At 38.0% G+C, this 8,401-nt stretch overlaps 2 non-coding genes across 2 annotated transcripts; both read left to right on the forward strand.

Annotated features, from left to right (window-relative positions):
• Window positions 1-260: 260 nt before the first annotated feature.
• LOC112731991 (small nucleolar RNA R71) lies at window positions 261-368 on the forward strand. Its single transcript, XR_003167734.1, has one exon. It is a non-coding gene; the product is annotated as a small nucleolar RNA R71 (small nucleolar RNA).
• A 7,925-nt stretch (window positions 369-8,293) lies between these two features.
• Window positions 8,294-8,401, forward strand: LOC112731887 (small nucleolar RNA R71). The gene has a single exon (XR_003167638.1). It is a non-coding gene; the product is annotated as a small nucleolar RNA R71 (small nucleolar RNA).

The following is an 8,401-nucleotide window of genomic DNA, read 5'->3' on the forward strand; positions in this document are numbered from 1 at the left end:
TGAGTCAATATTTTGTTCTGAGCCAATATGGCATTCAGAGTATCAACTTCAAGAACTCCTTTCTTCATAGGCGTCCCATTATTCACAGGATTCCTTTCAGAAGTGTACATGAACTGGTTATTTGCAACCATGTCAATGAGTTCTTGAGCTTCTGCAGGCGTTTTCTTTAGGTGAATGGATCCACCTGCAGAAGTGTCCAATGACATCTTTGATAGCTCAGATAAACCATCATAGAATATATCCAGGATGGTCCATTCTGAAAGCATGTCAGAAGGACACTTTTTAGTCAGTCCTTTGTATCTCTCCCAAGCTTCATAGAGGGATTCACCTTCTTTCTGTCTGAAGGTTTGAACATCAGCACTAAGCTTGCTCAGCTTTTGAGGAGGAAAGTACTTGGCTAAGAAAGCCGTGACCAGCTTATCCCAAGAGTTCAGGCTGTCTTTGGGTTGAGAATCCAACCATAATCTAGCTCTGTCTCTTACAACAAAAGGGAAAAGCATGAGCCTGTAGACTTCAGGATCTACTCCATTAGTCTTAACAGTATCACATATCTGCAAGAATTCAGTTAAGAACTGAAAAGGATCTTCAGATGGAAGTCCATGAAACTTGCAGTTCTGCTGCATTAGAGAAACTAATTGAGGTTTCAGCTCAAAGTCGTTTGCTCCAATGGCAGGAATGGAGATGCTTTTTCCATGTAAACTGGAATTTGGTGTAGTAAAGTCACCAAGCATCTTCCTTACATTATTATTATTTTCGGCTGCCATCTCCTCTTCCTGTTCGAAAATTTCTGAAAGGTTATCTCTGGATTGTTGTATTTTAGCTTCTCTTAGTTTCCTTTTCAGAGTCCTTTCAGGTTCTGGATCTGCTTCCACAAGAATGTTCTTATCCTTGCTCCTGCTCATATGACAAAGAAGAGGGCACAAAATAATAATAATAATAATAGAGATCCTTTATACCACAGTTTAGGGATCCCTGTGTGAGTAGAAGAAGAGGGGGAGACAAAGAATGTAATGTAATGGAAGAAACACAACTGTGAGGAGGGTTGAGATGTGAGATGAGATGTTAGTAATATGAATAAATAAATAGAATAAGATGGGAGAGGGAGAATTTTCGAAAAATATTTTTGAAAAAGAGTTAGTGATTTTCGAAAATGGTTTTTGAAAAATGTTAGTATTTTTCGAAAATTTTTAAAATCAAAAATAAAAATAAAAATAATTAGTTAATTAAAAAGAAATTTTTGAAAAAGAGGGAAGATATTTTCGAAAATTAGAGAGAGAGAGTTAGTTAGGTAGTTTTGAAAAAGTTAAGAAACAAACAAAAAGTTAGTTAGTTAGTTGAAACAAATTTTGAAAAGATAAGAAGTTAGGAGGTTAGAAAAGATATTTTGAAACCAACTTTTTGAAAAAGGTAAGATAAGAAGATATTTTAGAAATTAGTTTTGAAAAAGATTTGATTTTTAAAATCTCAATTAATGACTTGATTCATAAGAAATCACAAGATATGATTCTAGAACTTAAAGTTTGAATCTTTCTTAACAAGCAAGTAACAAACTTCAAATTTTTGAATCAAAACATTAATTGATTATGTTATTTTCGAAAATTTGATATAAAATAAGAAAAAGATTTTTGAAAAATATTTTAGGAATTTTCGAAAATAACTAAGAATTTCGAAAAAGATTTGATTTTTTAAAAAGATTTTGAAAAAGATAAGATTTTCAAATTGAAAATTTGATTTGACTCATAAGAAACAACTTGATTTTAAAAATTTTTTGAAAAAGTCAACTCAAATTTTCGAATTTGATGAGGGAAAAAGGGGAAGATATAATTTTTGATTTTTGAATTTTTATGAAAAACACTAAAATGATGCAATGCATGAAAATTTTGGATCAAAACTATGAATGTATGCAAGAATGCTATGAATGTCAAGATGAACACCAAGAACACCGTGAATATCAAGATGAACACCAAGAACATATTTTTGAAAAATTTTTAATGCAAAGAAAACAAGCAAGACACCAAACTTAGAATTCTTTAATGCTTAGGCACTAAGAATTCAAGAATGCATATGAAAAATACCATACAACACAAAACAAAAAAATCATCAAGATCAAACAAGAAGACTTACCAAGAACAACTTGAAGATCATGAAGAACACTATGAATGCATGAAAATTTTTGAAAAATGCAAGATGCACATGCAATTGACACCAAACTTATAACATGACTCAAGACTCAAACAAGAAACAAAAAATATTTTTGATTTTTATGATTTTCTAATTTTTTTGTATTTTTTTTCAAAAATTATTTAAAAAAAAAAAAGAAAAATAAGGATTCAAAATTTTTAATATGAATTCCAGGAATCTTATGCTCTAAAGCTCCAATCAAAGGGTCAGGCATGGCTTAATAGCCAGCCAAGCTTTAGTATGTAACTCAGAGATGACACGCCTGACATGCCCTACAGGCATGGCTTTACAGCCAGCTAGGCTTCAACATGCTTCATGAAACACTAGAATTCATTCTTAAAGATTCTGAAGCCATAGAATAATTTATTTTTGAAATTTTTTTTTTCAAAAACAAAGGAAAAATTTTGAAATATTTTTGAAAAATTTTTCAAGAGAAAACAAAAAGAAAATTACCTAATCTGAGCAACAAGATGAACCGTTAGTTGTCCAAACTCAAACAATCCCCGACAACGGCGCCAAAAACTTGGTACGCGGAATCGTGATTATACTTTAATTATGTAAAGTTCATTGCTCTTTCTTTCCCTGATAATGGCGCCAAAAACATGATGCTAAAACCACGGTTCACAATTCCGTGTAACTGACCAGCAAGTGCACTGGTTCATCCAAGTATTACCTTACGTGAGTAAGGGTCGAATCCCACGGAGATTGTTAGTATGAAGCAAGCTATGGTCACCTTGCAAATCTCAGTTAGGCGGATATAAATTGATAATGGTGTTTTCGAATAATAATTAATAGAATAGGGATAGAAATACTTATGTAATTCATTGGTGAGAATTTCAGATAAGCGAATGGAGATGCTTTCGTTCCTCTGAACCTCTGCTTTCCTGCTATCTTCATCCAATCAGTCTTACTCCTTTCCATGGCTGGCTTTATGTGATACATCACCATTGTCAATGGCTACTTTCGGTCATCTCTCGGGAAAATGATCCAATGCCCTGTCACGGCACGGCTAATCGTCTGGAGGCATCACCCTTGTCAATGGCTTCATCTTATCCTCTCAGTGAAAATGGTCAACCACCCTGTCACGGCACGACTATTCATCTGTCGGTTCTCGATCATGCTGGAATAGGATTTACTATCCTTTTGCGTCTGTCACTAACGCCCCGCAATGGCGAGTTTGGAGCTCGTCACAGTCATTCATTCATTGAATCCTACTCGGAATACCACAGACAAGGTTTAGACTTTCCGGATTCTCTTGAATGCCGCCATCATTCTAGCTTACGCCACGAAGATTCTGATTAAGAGATCTAAGAGATACTCATTCAGTCGAAGGTAGAACGGAAGTGGTTGTCAGGCACGCGTTCATAGGGAATGATGATGATTGTCACGTTCATCACATTCAGATTGAAGTACGAATGAATATCTTAGAAGCGAAACAAGATGAATTGAATAGAAAACAGTAGTACTTTGCATTAATCTTTGAGGAACAGCAGAGCTCCACACCTTAATCTATGGAGTGTAGAAACTCTACCGTTAAAAATACATAAGTGAAAGTCCAGGCATGGCCGAGAGGCCAGCCCTCAAACGTGATCTAAGATAGCATACAACTGATCAAAAATGATTAATACAATAGTAAAAGGTCCTATTTATAATAAACTAGCTACTAGGGTTTACATGAGTAAGTAATTGATGCATAAATCCACTTCCGGGGCCCACTTGGTGTGTTCTTGGGCTGAGCTTTGAGTGTTACACGTGCAGAGGCCATTTGTGGAGTTGAACGCCAGGTTTTGATCCATTTCTGGCGTTCAACTCTGGTTTTGGATCCTTTTCTGGCGCTGGACGCCAGAATTGGGCAGAGAGCTGGCGTTGAGCGCCAGTTTGCGTCGTCTATTCTTGGCCAAAGAATAGACTATTATACATTGCTGGAAAGCCCTGGATGTCTACTTTCCAACGCAATTCGAAGCGTGCCATTGCGAGTTCTGTAGCTCCAGAAAAGCGACTTTGAGTGCAGGGAGGTCAGAATCCAACAACATCAGCAGTCCTTCTTCAACCTCTGAATCTGATTTCTGCTCAAGTCCCTCAATTTCAGCCAGAAAATACCTGAAATCACAGAAAAACACACAAACTCATAGTAAAGTCCAGAAATGTGAATTTAACATAAAAACTAATGAAAACATCCCTAAAAGTAACTAGATCCTACTAAAAACATACTAAAAACAATGTCAAAAAGCGTATAAATTATCCACTCATCACAACACCAAGCTTAAATTGTTGCTTGTCCCCAAGCAACTGAAAATCAAATAGGATAAAAAGAAGAGAATATACTATAAATTCCAAACTATCAATGAAACATAGCTTTAATCAAATGAGCGGGACTTATAGCTTTTTGCCTCTTGAATAGTTTTGGCATCTCACTTTATCCATTGAAGTTCAGAATGATTGGCATCTATAGGAACTCAGAGTTCAGATAGTGTTATTGACTCTCCTAGTTCAGTATGATGATTCTTGAACACAGCTTCTTTATGAGTCTTGGCCGTGGCCCTAAGCACTTTGTTTTCCAGTATTACCACCAGATACATAAATGCCACAGACACATAATTGGGTGAACCTTTTCAGATTGTGACTCAGCTTTGCTAAAGTCCCCAATTAGAGGTGTCCAGGGTTCTTAAGCACACTCTTTTTTTGCTTTGGACCTTGACTTTAACCGCTCAGTCTCAAGTTTTCACTTGACACCTACACGCCACAAGCACATGGTTAGGGACAGCTTGGTTTAGCCGCTTAGACCAGGATTTTATTCCTTTAGGTCCTCCTATCCACTGATGCTCAAAGCCTTGGGATCCTTTTTATTTGCCCTTGCCTTTTGGTTTAAAGGGTTATTGGCTTTTTGCTCTTGCATCTTGGTTTTAAGAGCTTTGACTTTTTCTGCTTGCTTTTTCTTTTTTTTCTATTTTTTTTTCGCCTATTTTTTTTTCTGCAAGCTTTGTTCTTTGCTGCTTTTTCTTGCTTCAAGAATCATTTTTATGATTTTTCAGATTATCAAATAACATGTCTCCTAGTCATCATTCTTTCAAGAGCTAACATATTTAACATTCTTAAAAAACAACTTCAAAAGACATATGCACTGTTCAAGCATACATTCAGAAAACAAGAAGCATTGTCACCACATCAATATAATTAAACTAAGTTCAAGGATAAATTCGAAACTCATGTACTTCTTGTTCTTTTGAATTAAAACATTTTTCATTTAAGAGAGGTGATGGATTCATAGGACATTTATAACTTTAAGACAGAGTTACTAACTACTAATGATCATGTAATGAAGACACAAACATGGATATGCACATAACATAGAAAACGAAAAACAGAAGAAATAAGAACAAGGAATGAATCCACCTTAGTGATGGTGGCGTTTCCTTCTTGAGGAACCAATGATGTCCTTGAGCTCTTCTATGTCTCTTCCTTGTCTTTGTTGCTTCTCCTTCATTGCTTTTAGATCTTCTCTGATTTCATGAAGGATGATGGAGTGCTCTTGATGTTCCACCCTTAGTTGCTTCCAATAATTGTGTGGAAGAAAATATATCCCCTGAGGTATCTTAGGGATCTCTTGATTTGCAGTCAAATGTTCTACCACTGAGCTATAGACCCTTGATGGAAGCTTTTGTCTTCCCTTTCCTCTTTCTAGAGGTTTCTCTGGCCTTAGGTGCCATCAATGGTTATGGAAAAATAAAAAAGCTATGCTTTTACCACACCAAACTTAGAATGTTGCTCGCCCTCGAGCAAAAGAAGAAAGAATGAAGAAGATATGGAGGAGATGGATGGGAGTGTGTATTCGGCCATATGGGTGGGATTGGGTGGGAGAGAGATGTTGAATTTTGAAGGTAGTGGGTGTATGGATGTGAGTGGTAAATGGAAAAAAAGAAGGGATGATCATGAATGGAAAGAGAGATGATGAGGTAGGTGGGGATCCTGTGGGGTCCACAGATCCTGAGGTGTCAAGGCATTTACATCCCTGCACCGATTTAGGCATGTAAAATGCCCTTGCACACAACTCTGGGCGTTCAGCGCCAGGTTGGTGGCCATTTTGGGCGTTCAACGCCCCTTTGCTGCCATTTCTGGCGTTGAACGCCAGAACCATGCTTGTTCTGGGCGTTCAGTGCCAGGATGCTGGCCATTTTGGGCGTTCAGTGCCAGAACCATGCTCTGTTCTGGCGTTTGAACGCCAGACAGATGCTCCTCCAGGGTGTGATTTTTTTTCTACTGTTTTTGATTCCGTTTTTGATTTTTTTGTTTATTTTGTGACTCCACATGATCATGAACCTATAAAGACATATAACTAAGAAAAATATAGTTAGATAAATAAACATTGGGTTGCCTCCCAACAAGCGCTTCTTTAATGTCAATAGCTTGACAGTGGGCTCTCATGGAGCCTCACAGATGTTCAGAGCATTGTTGAGACTCTCCAACACCAAACTTAGAGTTTGGATATGGGAGTTCAACACCAAACTTAGAGTTTGGTTGTGGCCTCCCAACACCAAACTTAGAGTTTGACTGTGGGGGCTCTGGTTGACTCTGTTTTGAGAGAAGCTTTTTAAGCTTCCTCTCTATGTTGACAGAAGGATGACCTTGAGTTGTAAACACAAGGGAGTCCCCATTCAATTGAAGGACTAGTTCACCTGTGTCAACATCAATCACAACTCTTGCTGTGGCTAGGAAAGGTCTTCCTAGGATGATGGATTCATCCTCTTCCTTTCCAGTATCAAAGACTATGAAATCAGCAGGGATGTAAAGGCCTTCAACCTTTACTAACACGTCCTCTGCTTGTCCATAGGCCTGTTTTCTTGAATTGTCTGCCATCTCTAATGAGATTTTAGCAGCTTGCACCTCATAGATTCCCAGTTTCTCCATTACAGAGAGGGGCATGAGATTTATTCCTGAACCAAGGTCACACAGAGCCTTAAAGATCATGGTGCCTATGGTACAAGGTATTAAGAACTTTCCAGGATCCTGTTTCTTCTGAGGCAATGTCAGTTGATCCAGATCACTTAGTTCATTGATGAACAAGGGAGGTTCAACTTCCCAAGCATCAATGCCAAATAATTTGGCATTCAGCTTCATGATTGCACCAAGAAACTTGGCAGTTTGCTCTTTAGTAACATCCTCATTCTCTTCAGAAGAGGAATACTCATCAGAGCTCATGATGGGCATAAGAAGGTTCAATGGAATCTCTATGGTCTCTAGATGAGCCTCAGAGTCCTTTGGTTCCTCAGAGGGAAGCTCCTTATTGATCACTGGACGTCCCAGGAGGTCTTCCTCCTTGGGATTCACGTCCTCTCCTTCCTTGGGTTCGGCCATGGTGCTTATGTCAATGGCCTTGCACTCTCCTTTTAGATTCTCTTCTGTATTGCTTGGGAGAGTACTTGGAGGGATTTCAGTGATCTTTTTACTCAGCTGGCCCACTTGTGCTTCCAAATTTCTAATGGAAGACCTGGTTTCATTCATGAAACTCACAGTGGCCTTAGACAGATCAGAGACTAGATTTGCTAAATTAGAAGCATTTTTGTTCAGAGTTCTCTGTCTGTTGCTGAGTGGATGATGGAAAAGGTTTATTATTGTTGAACCTGTTTCTTCCACCATTATTAAAGCCTTGTTGAGGCTTTTGATCCTTCCATGAGAAATTTGGATGATTTCTCCATGATGAGTTATAGGTGTTTCCATAAGGTTCACCTAAATAATTCACCTCTGCTATTGCAGGGTTCTCAGGATCATAAGCTTCTTCTTTATAAGAAGCCTCTTGAGTACTGTTGGATGCAGCTTGGATTCCATTCAGACTCTGAGAGATCATATTGACTTGCTGAGTCAATATTTTATTCTGAGCCAATATGGCATTCAGAGTATCAACTTCAAGAACTCCCTTCTTCATAGGCGTCCCATTATTCACAGGATTCCTTTCAGAAGTGTACATGAACTAGTTATTTGCAACCATGTCAATGAGTTCTTGAGTTTCTGCAGGCGTTTTCTTTAGGTGAATGGATCCACCTGCAGAAGTGTCCAGTGACATCTTTGATAGCTCAGATAAACCATCATAGAATATATCCAGGATGGTCCATTCTGAAAGCATGTTAGAAGGACACTTTTTGGTCAGTCCTTTGTATCTCTCCCAAGCTTCATAGAGGGATTCACCTTCTTTCTGTCTGAAGGTTTGAACATCCGCTCTAAGCTT

The sequence above is a fragment of the Arachis hypogaea genome, chromosome 12 (genome assembly GCF_003086295.3).
Source record: "Arachis hypogaea cultivar Tifrunner chromosome 12, arahy.Tifrunner.gnm2.J5K5, whole genome shotgun sequence".
NCBI lineage: Eukaryota > Viridiplantae > Streptophyta > Magnoliopsida > Fabales > Fabaceae > Arachis > Arachis hypogaea.